Here is a 16,694-nt window from a genome sequence, read left to right as displayed (position 1 = left end):
CACTAATTAAGACAATGCCCTACAGGCTTGCCTGCAACCAGGTCTCCTGGAGGCATTTTCTTGTTTAAGGTTCCCTCTGGTTAGATGACTTTAGCTTGTTTGACATAAAAACTATCCAGCACAGCATGTAATCTACAGATGATTTCACAGTCTGTGGTGTATGTTTTTAGATTACATGGAAACACTATCTCATTGTATAAGACTCAAGCAAAACTAGATCTCATCATCTACACAGAATCCTCTGCTGAAACTGGGGAACAACCATACTCCTGTAAGTTCAAAGTGGTATAACTTGTGGAGAAAGAAAATATTCATGACAATTAAAACACCAAGCTCTCTTACCTGTTAGTCCCTCTTGTGGGAGTACATCAGAAACATGCTTGTCTGTATATAAAAACCATAAACACTCAAGTTTTCACGATGGCATGGTCTGTAAGACTGAAGACAACATGAATGTCTCCAAGTGGGGCTGGCTAAGCAGACCCAGGACAGAGAGGATGCCTAGAACTGTTTAAAAACTGTTTTCTGGGGTTGGAGACACCATCGGCTCAGAGGTTAAGAGCACTGGCTGCTCCTGCAGAGGACTAGTTTTGATTCTCTATACTCACATGGTGGCACACAACCAACTGTAACTCCAGTCTCAGAGTCTCTAATACCCTCTTCTGCCCTTTGAGGCCACTGTACACATGTGGTACACAGTCTTACATGCAACCAAACACTCATAGATATAAACTAGAAGTGAATACAATCTTTAAAAAGTGTTTTCTGCAAAAGAGCATGTAAACCGAGTAACTAATGGCAAGCCAGTGAAGGTAGGCTGAAGTACACTGCACTTTATACAGAGAGAAAGATGACAAGCTACTGACATTTGCTTCTATCTACAAAGAGAAATGATGAACATATTTATAGCAAACAGATAAAGGCTATGGGGGGGAGTACCCAAGAGAACTGGAAACTTGGCTTTCTGAACATGCCCACATTATTTAAGTGTTTGAGTCATGTGAACACTTTGTCCATATAAACAGAATTCTTAAATGTTGAAACAGTACTCCCACAAAGAGTCTGCCTATAAGCCAGAGTCCAAATGTAATGATTAAGAGGAAATATTTCCCTTAAATTCTATACTGAATGGCAATTTTAGTATGACCAAGACAAAGAGTATCTCCCCCTCAGTCAAGCAAAGCATGTGATGATGCTAAAAGTCTCTGAAGCAGCAGCCACAGCTATGACTGGGTAACATGCAAATTATCCCCTTGCCTGCCCAGACTCCAGTGGTGGCCAGTAGTCCTGGAGATACATGCTCTACTCTGCTGCTGTTTCTCCATTTTTTGTGTGTACGTGATGTGCATCATGTGTGCATGCATGTCTCTGTGTATGTCTGTGCAGATGCATACGGAGGCCTCAGGTAGATGTCAGGAATCAGCCAGGATTGTTCTTTCACCTTATTCATCGAGGCAGGTCATCTGGATCAAACTCAGAGCTCACTGACATGGTTGGTCTCACTAGCTAGCTTGCTCTGAATGTGCCATCTCTGACTTTCAAGGCTGAAATTACAGGTGGGCCACCACAGCCACCCAGCATTTACCTGGGCTCCCTCCAGTGCTAAGGCTTGTGGCATAAGCACTTTAACTATGGAGCCATCTCCACAGCCCCTCAGCTGGCACTTCTCCCAGGCTCAGCTCACACTTGTCTGCAATAATAAGCCCCAGGGCCTTATGAAGAGCTGCTAGCTGGGGGAATCACCAAACATGAACAGCAAAGAAAACAAGTCTACCTGGGGACAAGGTACTCAAGCAGCTGTTGTGCAGTTGGATTTCCTATGGGCCCACACTGTTGTCAGATAGCTCAGACACCAGGAGACAGCTCTCCATGTACATTGCCTGCTTCCTACAGTCAGTGTTTTCAAACACATTTCTTACTAAGCAGTAGTAACTGATAATTACTAAAATTAATCTAAGGATGACCCATTCGAAAAAAGTTATAAAGAAAAGGATGAGCTTTGCAGAATGGAAAAGCAACTAAAGTGGCCAATTAGAATAACTCACATTCACCTAAGTAGTGCAGAGGCCACTACCGCACGAGAGGCTCTCCTCTCAACATTTAAAACAAATCATGGCTCTGAGAGTGACTGTGATTTTTAAATCTTCAGAATAAAAAAATCAAGTTAAGATGGAAGGATCTAGAAAGGTGAGTAGCTTCATTTTGCAAGTCATTCTTTGGATTCAGTTTTTATTGTTAGAAATCAACCAATGTTTGTATAGTCCCTATTTCCCTTAGATGGCATCATCAAGACACACTCTTAATTCATAATTCATACTTAATTCATTTAAGAACAGGTAGGTTGTGCTGGCTGGTCCTATGTCAACTTGACACAAGCTAAAGTAATCTGAGAAGAGAAAGCCTCAACTGAGTTTAGCTTGTGAACAAGCCTGGGCTGCATTTTCTTGACTGCTGACTGCTGTGGGAGGCCCAGCCCACTGTAGGCGGTGCCACCCCTAGGCAGGTGGTCCTGGGCTCTGAAAGAAAGCAGAATGAACAAGCTAGTAGTGTTCCTTCCTTCAAGGCCTCTCCACCAGCTCTTCTTCCAGGTTCCTGCCCTGAGTACCTACACTGACTTTCTAAAATGATGGACTGATATGGAAGTGTAAGCAAAATAAGCCCTCTTCTTCCCAAGTTTCTTTTGGTCATGTGTTTATTACCATGGCAGAGAAATCCTAACTAGAACAGGAGTGTTTTTTTTAAAATAATGATTAATAAAAACAACCAAAGCAATTGGCCTTTTTTTACCCTGGAACTGGATAGTGTTTGCCTAATGCCATAAAATGAATTACTTTCACTTAGATGAGTTTTTCAACTTACAAGGGCTCACTGTATCTATGTCTAGACAACTTTAAATGTAGCATCCTATTTTCATAAGTCTTTACGTAGATGTTAATTTCCATAGTGCCTTTCTAAAGTAATAAGCAACACAGAATAAATGTTCTATAGCAAGAAGCAACTTATATTTAAAGAAAAAAAGGCGAAAATAAACGTTTTCAGATTTAAACAATTTGGAATTTACTGCTATAGCTACAAATAGACTGAGCTGAACTTTTCTTGATTTTTTTTTTTCCCCTTTCATGGAGAAGTTTCCAATGAAGACAAGCTTGTTTGTGAGCCAACCCCTAGAACTGCTTAGATAGGTAATTTTAGTTTTCACTTTTGAGCACATCTGTATTCTCCAAATGCACTACTATCCCTAAGTAGAAAAGGCTCAGGGGCTACACTGGTACTCAAGGACACTCCCAGCAGCCCATCACCATCCTGGCTTCCAACTCCACTCTCACCTCATGCCAGTCAGCAGTTCAAGTGTGATCAACATTTCCAACAAGGATTCCCCCAAAGAGAAACAACTGCAGATGAACAGGTACTAACCTGGCTCCTGAGAGCCAGAGATGATGATCCATGAAAGAGTCCCTAGCCAGAGGCTGTCTTTTTATATATCAGACCCACAGAGAGAATTTTATTTTCACTTCCCAGTGAAAAGTGTGTATTAGATTCCGCTGTTATAATTAGCTAGATAGTGGAGCGTGTGCTTTATATAGTGGTTCTCAAGAGGGCAGAACTGTCCCCATGGCACATTGTTAATTACTGAAGAGACTCCTAGACGGCAGCGGAATGCATCTGTAGTGTTTCCGGCCCTGGACTGAGAGCCATCTAACATATGAGTGGTGGAGGTGATAATGAAGGCTACCCTGGCCCATAAGCTGCTCACTATAGATTAACATTACTTTAGGATTCAATATTGAACCATTTGGCAAGTTATTCTCGAAAACACCCACCACCCTGCCCCAATTATGCAGTCCAACATGGTGACGGAAAGGGAACTGTGTGAACTTCCACAGCACATTACACCTGCATCCAATAGACACACATGGAGCTGTACTGCCAAGTGCAACAATTTCAAACTTCTATTTCCTTATTACTAACAATAAGCATGAGGGATTTTGTGTACTCCATTAAATGTAGAGAACTCGGGCTTTGTATTAGTTACAATGTAGCCTGGAATACAGCATCCCTGGAGGGCTGTATTATCTGAGCCTAACCAGAGACAGGCTGTGATTTATCTTGCACGCTGTCAGTCAGCCTACGTTGTTTTCTCATTAGCATCAATTACCCCAAGTAACACGGTTTTATCTCAGGTCCCAATCTTTGTTCCTGACTTTGAGACTCACTGTCCCACAAGTGCATGCGTACATACGTGTGTGTGTCTCCAAACATACTCACTAGCCGCAGGGTCCGTGATGTTACGTCCTACCTAGCAGGGTGTCTGGGCTGCACTAACGCCATAGCACGTATTCCTTCTTCACATCTAAAGGAGAGCACTACTGACCTTGGATCACGTATAGGAAGATAGAGTATGAACTTCGTGTCAGGGTGGCAAACGTTTGCCACAGAACCAAAAGTTACGAACTTCACAACCGCTCATCCTAAGAGTGCGGTCGGTCTCAGGCTTCAGAAAAGAATCAAACTTTTCAAAGTTTCTTTGCCTGAGGCAAACCTTGAGCTATCCTCCGGGCCTGAGACCCTACACCGGCCGCACCCCTCGTCACTGTCACACCGCGTCTGCTCACACACAGGGCCAAAGGGTGGCTTCTGAACACTGAGAACTAGGCAAAGTTTCAGGGACAGAACAAAAGCGGTGGAAAACTTTCTCCCTGGAAACCCGGAACGCTGCGTGCGTGCGTGCAATTTCGGGAGGGCTTGCAGACACACCCTCTGCAGCCCCGCGGGGACCCCAGGGGAAGAGCCGCGAGCAGGGCTGGGGAGGAGGATGGAAGGTGAGTCCGGGGCGTGGGCCGTCCCCATCCCACCACGTCCCCGTCGAGTGGCTCCGGCCAGGGCGCTGCTGCACCTCACTGCAGTTCCAGCGTGGGAGCGCGCAAGCGAAGCGCCTGGTACCAAGCCCAGGCTGCCCGGGAAGATCGGGCCGCGGCCGCACACTGGGGACCCCCGACGAGGGAAGCCCGGACCCGGTAGCCCCGAGACCGCGGCCGCCCCGCCCCGCCCCGCCCCGCGCGAGTCCCGGGACAGCGCGCACCCGGAGGCGCCGCAGCAACCTCGAGGGGCCACCGAGGACGCGGGCCTTCGGTCCGTCCCTCTCCCGGAGCCCGGCCTCGCCCTCCGCAGCTCCCCCCTGCCTCAGCCCCAACGGCCGCCTCGCACCCGCTCGCCGCTCACCTCCCGGGCCGCCGCCGCCGCCGCCGCCGCCACCGCTGCCGCAGCTACCACCGGGATCTCGCGAGACTTCGCTCCGCCCCGTGCTTACCCTCCTCCAGTCTGAAGGCGGCGGGCACGGAGCCCGTCCTGGAAGCTCCAGGTAGCGCCGAGCCGACTCCGGGAGGTTTACACGCTGCTTCTCTTCTCCCACCCGGCATCCGCCCTCGCCCCTGACCCGGAAAAGCTAAAGCCCAGGTGCGAGGCTGCCCGCTCCCGCCGCGCTCTCACCTGGCTGGCCCGGAGCGCATGCGCAGCTGGGCTGCGGAGCTGGGAGCTCTTTGGTTGCTGCCTAAGCTCTGGCTGCGTCCAGTCGGATGGTCAGTCAGTGCCGGCTACCCTAGCAAGCGCACAGCTCATGCTGCCTCACTAAGTGCATTCTTGCCGCCTCCCCATTCCAGAAGGAGGTTGCAGCGGACGAGCAGACTAGCCTGTGGAGTCAGTGCGTCTCTGATGCCACCCCCGCACCTGTAGGAACCCCTCCTCTTGAGCCCTGCCTCACTCTCCCGAGTGGAAGAAGTGACCCCAACAGGGGGTCTGTTGCAACCCATCTTTGTGCAACTAGACAAGAGAACGCTTTTCACACTTTCACCAACTCTGTAGAGCCCTAAAAGCAAAATATGTTCGAAAACAGTGGGAGAACCCAGGATAGAATGGTTCATGGACATAGAGCCAGGACATGCGTGGAGTTAGGTCAGCTATTCAGGGCCACAGGGGGTCGCATATCAGATCCTGTGTATCATTTACATTGATTCATAACAGCAAAATAACTTTATGGTTGGGGGATCACCATAACATGAGGAACTGTATTAAAGGGTCCCAGCATTAGGAAGGTTGAGAACCACTGCATTATGGTGTGACTTCTTCCCAAAAGAAAACTTACAGTAATTGCTTCTAAGAAAGAGAGGCTGGCATAGTGAGATGCATTAAAGTGGGTACCCATAACCTCGTGCCTTAGAGTTTTACTGCTGTAAACAGAAACCATGACCAAGGCAACTCTTATAAGGACATTTAATTGGGGCTGGCTTACGGATTCAGAGGTTAAGTCCATTATCATTAAGGCAGGAACATGGCAGCAACCAGGCAGACATGGTACAGAAAGAGTTGAGAGTTCTACAGCTTCATCTGAAGGCTGCTAGGAGAATGGCTTCCAGGCAGCTAGGGTGAGAGCCTTAAAGCCCATGCCCACAGTGACACACCTACTCCAACAAGGCCACATCTTCTAATAGTGCCACTCCCTGGGCAGAGCATATATGAACCATCACACTTCCGAAGCCTGCAATAAAGAAAATACCCATATGGTCTTAATAACATAGTATTTGAATTTGCATGACTCTTGGGCTTGCCACTGCCTTGTGATAAGGTCTTTGTCTTAGTTTGAGTTTCTATTGCTGTGAAGAGACATTATGACAACTCTTATAAAGGAAATCATTTAATTGGAGCTGGCTTACAGTTCAAAGGTTTAGTATAGTATAGTCATGATGGGAAACATGGCAAAGTGTGGGAAGACATGGTATTGGAGAGGCAGTTGAGAGTTCTACATCTGGATTCTCAGGCAGCAGGAAGAGAGATTGACCCACTGAGCGTGGCTTGAGCTTTTCAAAACTCAAAACCCACCCCAGTGACACACTTCCTCCAAGGCCACACCTCCTAATAGTGCCATACCCTGTGGGCCTATGGGGGCCATTTTTATTCAGTCTTGTTTTGTATATTCCTGTGAGCTGGCCCCTCTGTGACAGCTTCTGCAGAATCAAGAGCCTGGAAGGTTCTATCTCATCCCTGAAAACTGCACTGAGGCCTGCTAAGCTAACCCATCCTGATGATCTCGTAGTGTCAACAAATGTGGGTCCAGACCTTCCTTACCTGTGCTGCCTGGAAACCACTCCTCTTACAGAGACCGAACATATAGATGCTGAACATGATGATGTGGCCCAATAAAATGGGGTGTGGATGAAGAAAGGAAATCCCAGACCTCCATGGGCAGGTTCTCCAGGGAAAGAACCAACAGATATCCTAGAGATGCATGAGAGGATTTAGACCCTCATGGATGCTAAGACCCACAATATGCTGCCAGCAAGACTAGCAACGATGGAAGACGTAACATAAGCCACTCCAAGTCCAAAGGCCTGAGAACCAGAATTACTGACGATATAACTCTCAGTTTTAGGCTGAAGGCCCAAGAAAAAGGAAGGAGTTGGGAGGGAACTAGCCTAAGTCTCAGAGTCTGAGAATCAGAGTCTTTGAATGTCTCCTGGTGAAGAACAGAAGACTGGTGTCCCTAGCTCTACAAGACTGCACCAGTTTGTCTTCAGCTCTTAAGGCTTACTCAGCCCATGGATGCAAGTCTTTTCCAGGCCTGCCTCACATTGTCACATACCTCAGTGGAAGTATGTGTTGTTTCTTTTTCACAGATAAATTCAGCAAGAGTCTAGACAATGAGTGGACTTGCCTAAGGACACACAATTGGTGAGCGGCAGTTAAGAATCCCATTCTAGGTCACTGACTCCAAACCTACAAACCCCGCTTTGGTGACCTACACATTCTTTCCCATTCTATTGTGCATTCCTATTATATGTAAAGGCATGTACATGCCTAGTGCATGTAATGGCATATACTGCTAATACTAGCCACCCAGGTCTATCCCTGGGATCCACATGATGGAAGGAGAAAACTGACCCATACAAGTTGTCTCTGACCTCCCATCCTACAAATTTCCTGAGATCAAGATTTCAACATAAAGTTTTCCATGTTTCTCTCTGGGACCAAACTGTCAGTGGTCTCATTGAAAATAAGGGCATAAATAGATTTCACAGGATGAACTAAGCTAACATACACGGTGCATTTGTAAAAGTATACTAGCCAGACTGGGACACTCTTACATGGGAAAGAACTCTGTCGTGCCTGTCTCATTCCTTTTTCCCAATATAAACTCCAAATCAGGTTGGAGGACGTTCAACCACCAGTACTTTCTAGCACAATGGGGAAAACCACGAAACTATACTGGTCTCACCTAGCCCAGACCATTCTTGAATCCACTACAGAGTTAGAAGATGAACTTGAAGACCCTCTGCCTCTACCTCCTGAGTACTGGGATTATGGGTAAGTGCCCAACACTTGATTTGTGGGGTGTTGGAGATTGAACCCAGAGCCTCATACACAGTATTTCCTACTGTGCTGTCCCATTGGGCAGCACTCCCAGCACAGTGGATTTCCTCCTGGTCATTGAAGAGACTGTCCCTCTCCAGAGCTTTCCCAGCTTCCTATAAGAGGAACCATATGTTTTGTTTGTTTGTTTTGTTGTTTGCTTTTGTTTATTTGTTTTTTTAAGGCTCTCCTCCACTTATACAGGAAAAGCTATCCGACAGTGTAAAATATCTTACTCTGGAAGTCACTAGGGAGAAAGCAGCCATGCATGCATGTACAAGCAAGCAAACAAGGGCACAGGAAAGATGAATAAAGCAGAAACTTGTTAACAAAATTGTGGTGGGACTGGGATTAACATCGGTGACATTGTGAACAGAGTGACAGGTTTGTAGGAACTGTCCATCACCTTAGGCTTTGCCATTCCCAAATTCAAGTTTCTAACCCAACACAAGCCATGTCCCGTGTTTCCACCATCAGCCTGTTACAGAGCTGACCCTCAGAGGAAGTAGCAACATCCACAAGGGTGTCATTGTTTGAGTACTAACATGGGAAGTGATGACTACATATGTATCTTCTTAAAGGGTCAAGGTACTCAATATAGTATGTGGTATCATTAAGGATGTAAGGTATCAAAATGTCATGAGGGACTTTATAAATGCCAGTAATAGGGTTTGGTTAATGTCCCAATAAAAACACTTTAAGCACTAACTGACAAGTATTGTATTACTAGCTATGAGCAAAACCATCATTTCATGTTCTAGAGGGATGGAGGGGAGGAGTCGATAAGAACAAATGAGCCCCCTAAGGGGGAGTTGGAAGGATTGATGGCTTAATGTGCCACTGTGAGGACCAGCATTCCGATCCTCAGAACCCACATAAAGCCTGGCATGATAGCCCACATTTGTAATCCCAGTGTTCTTACAGCCAGATGGGAGAAAGAGACCAGTGAATGGCTGGGAACTTAAGGACCTTGTCATACTTGGGCACACAACATAGAGACCCTGTCTCAAATGAACACCCAGGTTGTCCTCTGAACTCTATACACATGCTATGGCATCTCTCTCTCTCTCTCTCTCTCTCTCTCTCTCTCTCTCACACACACACACACACACACACCATATACATACACAACATTTTTTTAATAGCTGGAAGGATAGGGGAAAAACATGATTGAAATGAGTTCTTAAGTATACACCAGAGATAGCAGGAGTCTTAGTTAGCGTTCTTTTGCTGGAAAGAGACACTATGATTAAGGCAACTCATAAAAATAAAGCATTTACTTGGGGCTGGTTTACAGTTTAGAGGGTTGGTCCATGATCATCATGGTAGGGGTATGGCAGCAGGGAAGTAAGTGTGTGCTGGAGCAGGAGCTGAGAGCTTTACACCCTGATAGCAGGTGGGAGGCAGAGAGAGCAACACTGGCCTGGCGTGGGCTTCTGAAACCTCAAAGCCATTCTCAATGACACACCTCCTCCAACAAGGACATATCTCCTAAGGTGCCAAACAGTTCGTCCACTAGGGACTAAACTTGCAAATATATCAGCCTGTGAGAACCAATCTCATTCAAACTCCCATAGTAGACAAGGTAGAAAGGTGATAACATTCTAGAGACAGGGACAAGGATCAGCAAGAAATACTGTGGATAGCTGGGAAGACATGGTACCTGGGGGCTCTGGAAGCCATGTTTGCAGCCAAGTGTGGTGACACACACCTGATTCCAGCACTTGGTAGGATGAGACAGGATTTTTTTAGTACTGAGCTACAAAGCCAGATCAGACCCTACTTCAACCACAAAAAGATCTGCACATGTCATGAACATGTAGAGACACTGGAAAGGAGGTGACTGAACTGAATCAGGAAAGTCCCCAGATGGAGATGGGGTCAGCCCAATCTCATCATTGTGGAGCCCTCCATATCTGCCCAAGGGCTTAATCAAAGATGGTTGTATTACTTCTGTTTCTATGATAAAAATACCCTGACAAAATGCATCACAGGGAAGAATGTTTATTTGGTTTAGCGTTCCAGGTAGAGTCCATTGTTGTGGAGGAAGTGAGGGGCAGGAACCTAAGCATCTGGTCGCATCATCTCAACAGTCAATAGCAGACAGAAGTGAATGCACCCATGCTGCCTCCCTGCTCACGGTCTGTCTCGGAAATGGCACTGCTGTCTTTCAGAGTGGGTCTTCCCACATCAATTTACAGACAAGGCACCTCCAACACACACACACACACACAGGCCATCCCTCAGTAAGACTTTTCTTAGGTGATTCCAGGATGACAGTTAAAAGCAATCAGCAGATAGATCAGCTATAATCAACATCCATATTGCATCTGTGTGCCAGGACCAATTCTGGCATCCCAGAGTCAACCTTGAGATGCAAAATGTCCACCTCTTTTGCTACTATGACAAAGGGCATGATGTCTCCAGCCAGCTACTAGTCTCACAGAGGCTGTACCCCATATGAGCCTCTATCTGTTGATGTTAATAAGAGCAGCAGCCCTGTTGGATGCTGACAACAGCAGTAGTAGAAACCAGGGTGGGCCTCTGACACCCAGCACTTGGAGGTGGTAGAAGGCTGCTAGCCCACCTTTCAGTGGTAATGAGTTCACCTGGTCAGACCTACAATGTGGTCTGGGACACTATTAGAAGCTTAATGGAAAGTTCCCTCTCTCTTACAGTGCCTCTCTGGGCATCTAACATCTTTTACCCTTCCACCTTTCTGCTTGAAGCAGCTAGGTGCTTTAAGAACTCAAGAACTCTGACATTACAGAAGCCAAAGCAAGCTGGAGCCTGGGAGGCTTGGAGGAGAAGCTTGTTGGCTGCAGGGGCAAAGGCAACTTTCTCTGCTGTAACTGAGCATCTCTGGAAGTCAGCACACTCTGTGGTCACCAGTGCTTTGCCTATATGGGATGGGAGGCATCAAGGCAGAGAACAGAAAAGCCAAAATAGCTTGGCTCCTTGGTGACATCAGCATGCTGCTGGGAGGCCTCCAGACCCACAGAGCCCTGGACAGTCCCTTCACTGAACTAACAGTGACCCAAGCATCCACACTGGCACAAGATGAAGGCAGCGGTTTCTGAGGAATAAGCATGCACAAACCCCAGCCGTGCCTGGGCTGCTCCAACTGCCGTGCAGGCTGTGTGCACCCTTCTCCCCATCAGTCTTATCCAAGTCAACCCTGTCGGGATGTAAACATTTCATTCTGGAAAACATATCCTCTCCCTGCTCTTCCCGGCCCTTTGATGGGCAAAGTGGTCTGGGAATTCCCTCCATTCACAAAACAGGTAAGGAGGAAAGTTGAAGGATGTCCAGACTGCAGGCTTTTAACCACTGCATCTAATGGCATGTGCTACCCAGCCTCGTTATATTAGAAAGTAGAAAGTGTAGCTTTGACCCAGCTCCCTCACTCTGCTGTAGAGGATAAATCCAGCTTTGTCTCTTACTCTCTGCTCATGAACACACTTTCTGTTTTGTTTTGTTTATTTGGACAGGGTCTCATGTAGCCAAGGCTGACCTCAGAGAACTCCTGATCCTCTTGCCTCTACCTCCCAAGTAGAAGTAGAATACCTACTGGAATTGTAGGTATATTACAAGTGCTCAATGTCCTGCCTAGCTTTGAACACATGTCTTCAGGCCCACTGTGAAATGAAGTTGACAGGACCACCTTCTTGGAGGTTGATTACCATTGGTGCTGCTCAACAAAGGTATCTGGCTCCCCACTGTCTATGCATGCATGGTGGTACTTCCTGGTTCCCTCCATCAGTCTGGTCACAGTCTGGTCAAAGACTGTGAGTAAGAGAGAGAATGTGGCAGTTTCTGGAACAAAATATTAAGAGCTAGAAGTTTATTAATATTAAATACTAATAATAATTAATAATAATAATATTAAAAGGCAGGGTTCTATCTGTAGAGCAGGGCAGTGCTTTGGAGAGTAGTGGCTCTGCCAAGCAGAGTCCCCAGCCCACACAATTTGGGCTAAGCATGAGCTCTCTGGTTCTAAGCCATCTAGAACTGGGCCTTGATGGCTGTCCCAGTGTGCATTGGTCTGTCTTGACTGACTGGTTTTTCTTCCATAGCTATTAGTCTTTTATTTGTGAATTCAACTGAGGAAACACTGTTATAAATGGCATCTGTACTGAGGGGATAACCTAAATAAACAGTATGGCAACTCATTATATCACATTTAGTCTGTAGTGGATTAAAGCAACCTGAAGATGGTTAGTCTACAGAAGGTTACAAATATTATGTTTAAATATTATACCATCTTGCTTTAAATATTCTATAGTGTGTGCTGCGTGTGTGTGTGTGTGTGTGTGTGTGTGTGTGTGTGTGTGTGAATGTGTGTGCATGTGTGTGGATACATGTGTGGACATTTGCATGTGGAGGCCTGATGCAATGTCTCAATCAGACCCAGAGCTGGCTGATATGTAGTCTTGCTGGCCAACATGCTCTAGGAAGCCCCTGTGTTCATTTTTATGTAGGTTCCTGGGATCCAAACCTGGTACTTACTGCTGGCTGATACACTAACCACTTAGCAATTTCCCCTGCTTTATTATGCCTTCTATATAAACAATTGGAGCATCCATGATTTGGAAATCCCTGGGGGCCCTGGATACTTAAGAATGACTATACATGCAACGTGATTCTTCACTCATTGATTCAAAGTGTTGTGCTTAGCTAGACTATAGGAGAGCTTAGGCTGAAGTCCTGAAGATTCCAGTTGTAAACATCTGGGGCCAGCCTCCTACCACTGCCAAGCTGATATTTCTACACACCTGTGATCTGTCCCTGCAGGTCTAGAACTCAGACTCCACTTTTGAAGGCCACATAGACTGAGTAAACAAAGATACAGAGTTAAAAGAAGTTACCATAGGAACAGGGCAAGCATCTGAAAGACACAGCATGAAGTGGGAACATGCAGGCACTTTATAAGTAACAATGCCTTGCAGGTAGTACAAAATCACTGGCAAACTCGATCACCAAACGGATGACAAGGTACACAGCTTACCAACCTAGCATAGAGTATTACTTGTGTCTGCTTTCCAGATGCATAGCTACTTTGCACTAGGCCCTCATCCCTTTAGCTTTTGTTACTTAATGCCTTCACCTTGAACCATACCTTACACTGAACACCATCCACACTTAGGCTCCCACTCCAGGATCTATCTGGCATGTATCTTCCTTCCAGTCTCACTACCTTGTCTGCAGAACCCCCCTGCCAGATATTTGAAGGCTGGGTGGTACTGTGACCACGACCCACTGAGTGGCCCTGACCCTGCCATGTTGGTGCTTCAGTCATCAGATTGCAAATGTAGGGGGGTGGCAGAGCCTTGGCTGACTTTCTTTCAGTCATGTGACAAACATTAAACACTTGTGCTAAGAAGCATCAGCCTTGGCTACCTTAGTAATTGGTTCAGTAAAACCAAAGCCTTGGGTCTCAGTGAAATGGTTGTTGTGCAAGCAGGAGGACCTGAGTTTGAATCCCGAATGCCCATGTGAAAAGATGGGCATTGAGGCACTTGTCTGTAATCCCAGCACTGAGGCAGCAGGTGAAGGCAGCTCCAGTACCTGCTTATTGACCACTGAGCTCCAGTTTCATGTCAGAGCCTGTCTCAGAAAATAAGGTGGAGAGCAATTGAGGAAGACACGGTGCTTGCCACATCTGGCCCCTCACACTTGTACACACACACATTAGTATATACATGGGACACTAACACACTTTCAAAGCCTGACTACCCACACGACAGACAATCCTAATAGGATCAGTCACACAGTGAATATTGACCAAAGGCCATTCAGGGTTTTCTTCCAATGCTTCCCACTTGTGGCTTTGTGGCTACTGAACAGTACTTCAGTTCTCTGAACCTCAGTTCCTCAGATATAAGATGGGATTGAAGACAGCACTTACCTCATACAGTGTGAATCCAAAAAGACACCAACTCAAGGGCATTGTCAAACTATAAAGAAGGTGGTGAGATCCCAGCCACCTTTACATCCATCCTGGCTGCTTCCTAGTCAAAGCTGTAACCACTGCTCACATGCCCCTGACGACATCACCCTGGATGTGACTCACCACATCTGACCCTTCCTGCCATCTCAAAGTAGCTTTGCTAAACATTCCTTTCAAAGATGGAGAGTGTTCTTGGAACTCTCCAAATACGTTCTACATTGTCTCAGGAAGGTTCAGGGTGCAGGCAATGATTCAGACACCCAGTCCCCAACAGGAAATCCCAGAGGGTCCTTGGGAAGTTTATGCCTGGTGACATTTTCTTCAGACTTCCTAGAGACAGCTAAGAAAATATGGGCTCACCCCAGTCTCTCTCTTTGGTGGCCTTGACATCTGGCTGTGGCATGGCAGGGGTTTGTAGTCTATTCCTGGTAGAAGTGGTAGCCACCTGCTGCCAGGGAAGGGGCAGGGTCCAGGCATCACTGATATCATGAGAACAAGCAGTACCTGGCTTTTTTTTTTCTAGTAAAGCCTTAAAGAAGTGGGCCTCCTGATCTGCAATCCTAAAACCTGTAGACCAGCAGTTCTCAACCTGTAGATCTCAACCCCTTTGGGAAACACAGATTACATTGGGATTCATAACAGTGTCAAAATTACAGTTATGAAGCAACGATGAAACAATTTTATGATTGGGGTCACCACAACTTGAGAAACTATATTAAAGGACTGCAGTGTTAGGAAGGTTGAGAGCCATTTCTGTAGACCATCAGAGAGAGCACTTCTGGCTGCCTTCCCTAACCTTCCCATATCTGGAGTGCAGTGGGCACCATTTGGATTTTTTGGTGGAAGCATTTTTTGAGGTTCCATGCCGAACACAATTGTGTTGTTATGAAAGGATGGAAACCAGAATATCTGCCTCACACACCCAGTGTGTTAGAAACCAAGGAACCTTGGAGGAAGGAAAAAGTCCTCGCATAACTAAAAAGACAATTGTAAGCTTGGCTTTCTTGATGAAAATTTTCTTGAGGACCCAGCTATGAAAGGTTGCCACTTGGACACTGAGGTGAAAATTCATAGGTATAAGGATAGAGTTGAAATGGCTATTCTCCTGGGAGGAGGGGAGCAAGCATCACTTAGGGGGTGGTGACAAGTACCTTTAGGAGAGAAGCCAGGGGCCAAAATGAAAAGCTATGGTTGCAGGGATCTCAAAGGAGCATGGCAGAAAACAGTCCCCTCCTTTCTTCCCAGTACCACGTAGACACAGAACTGCTCAGATGCACTTCATTCCTGTCTCTTCTGAGTCATTTGCCTGGAATAATGAGCTCACATTCCAGGGCCCTGCTGACCCTCCTGCACCCGTGCTCAGTGCTTCCTGCCGAAGGAAGGCCGAGTGTCAGCTTCTAACAAGGTCTAGCACTCCAAGTTGTACTCTGGTGCCAAGCCATGTAAGGGGTAAAAAGAAAGGGGGAAAGCATGAGAGGAAATGTTTTTCACAACTTTGTCAAGATTTAAGTATTATTCCTTCAATTGGAAGGAAAAATTTGCTTCACAATTACAGAGAAAGAAAGCATGAAGGCCTAGTGGCAAAGGGTCCCAGACTGTAACAACGAGCATACATTTTACCAAATCTCAGTTTCTAAATCCTATCCAGGGAAAGAAACCAGGATTCCAGAGGAGGGGAAGCACATGGAAGGGATGCAGGGAAGAGGAACAATGACCAAAGCTGGGATGGTTGCAGCAAAAGAACAATGGTAGTGTTGGATTACACGTCATACAGTGCAACAGATGCCACCAATCCATACGGATAGGAATCGGAGGGAGGGAGAAAAGGAAGAAGGGAGAGAGGGAGAAAAGGAAGGAGGGAGGGAAGGACTGTGTTCTTTAAGGAGGACTGACAATTAATAAATGAGGAAGAAATGAAGGAATTGGAATAGTTCCCATTGGACCACAGCATTAATTTCTAAGAGTGAGGCCTATGAAACAAACAGGCACCATGTTGATTAAGTGATTCAGGTTACAATCACCACTAATAAGTCATACCAGAGCTGCATGCGTAGCACAGTTTACAGCCCTTGCTGACCCACATGATTGATAAGGGCATTTCTCCAATTTTCTAAAAGCATTATGACCCTGAAAATTGTATATTCCAAAGCTAGACTGAAGGCCCTAACTGGGTAATGGTAGGCAAGCCTGCAGTCCCAGGACTCCTAGGGCTAAGAAGGAAGGTTGCAAGTCTGAAGTGGGCCTGTGTTACAGACGTGGTACAACTGTCTCAAAAAGAAAGAAAGAAAGAAAGAAAGAAAGAAAGAAAGAGAGAGAGAGAGAGAGAGAGAGAGAGAGAGAGAGA

At 46.3% G+C, this 16,694-nt stretch overlaps 1 protein-coding gene across 2 annotated transcripts in view; it reads right to left on the bottom strand.

Annotated features, from left to right (window-relative positions):
* Positions 1-5,303, bottom strand: part of Mrtfb (myocardin related transcription factor B) — a 162,097-nt gene extending 156,794 nt beyond the window's left edge. For both annotated transcript variants that reach the window (XM_029470662.1, XM_021184572.2), the window contains exon 1: positions 5,221-5,303. The gene's annotated coding sequence lies outside the window, so the exon portion shown is untranslated. The remainder of the gene's footprint in view (positions 1-5,220) is intronic.
* Between the last annotated feature and the right edge of the window lie 11,391 nt (positions 5,304-16,694).

Source organism: Mus caroli, chromosome 16 (genome assembly GCF_900094665.2).
Source record: "Mus caroli chromosome 16, CAROLI_EIJ_v1.1, whole genome shotgun sequence".
NCBI lineage: Eukaryota > Metazoa > Chordata > Mammalia > Rodentia > Muridae > Mus > Mus caroli.
The sequence above is the reverse complement of the archived record's forward strand: the minus strand, read 5'-3'. Positions and strand labels throughout refer to the sequence as shown.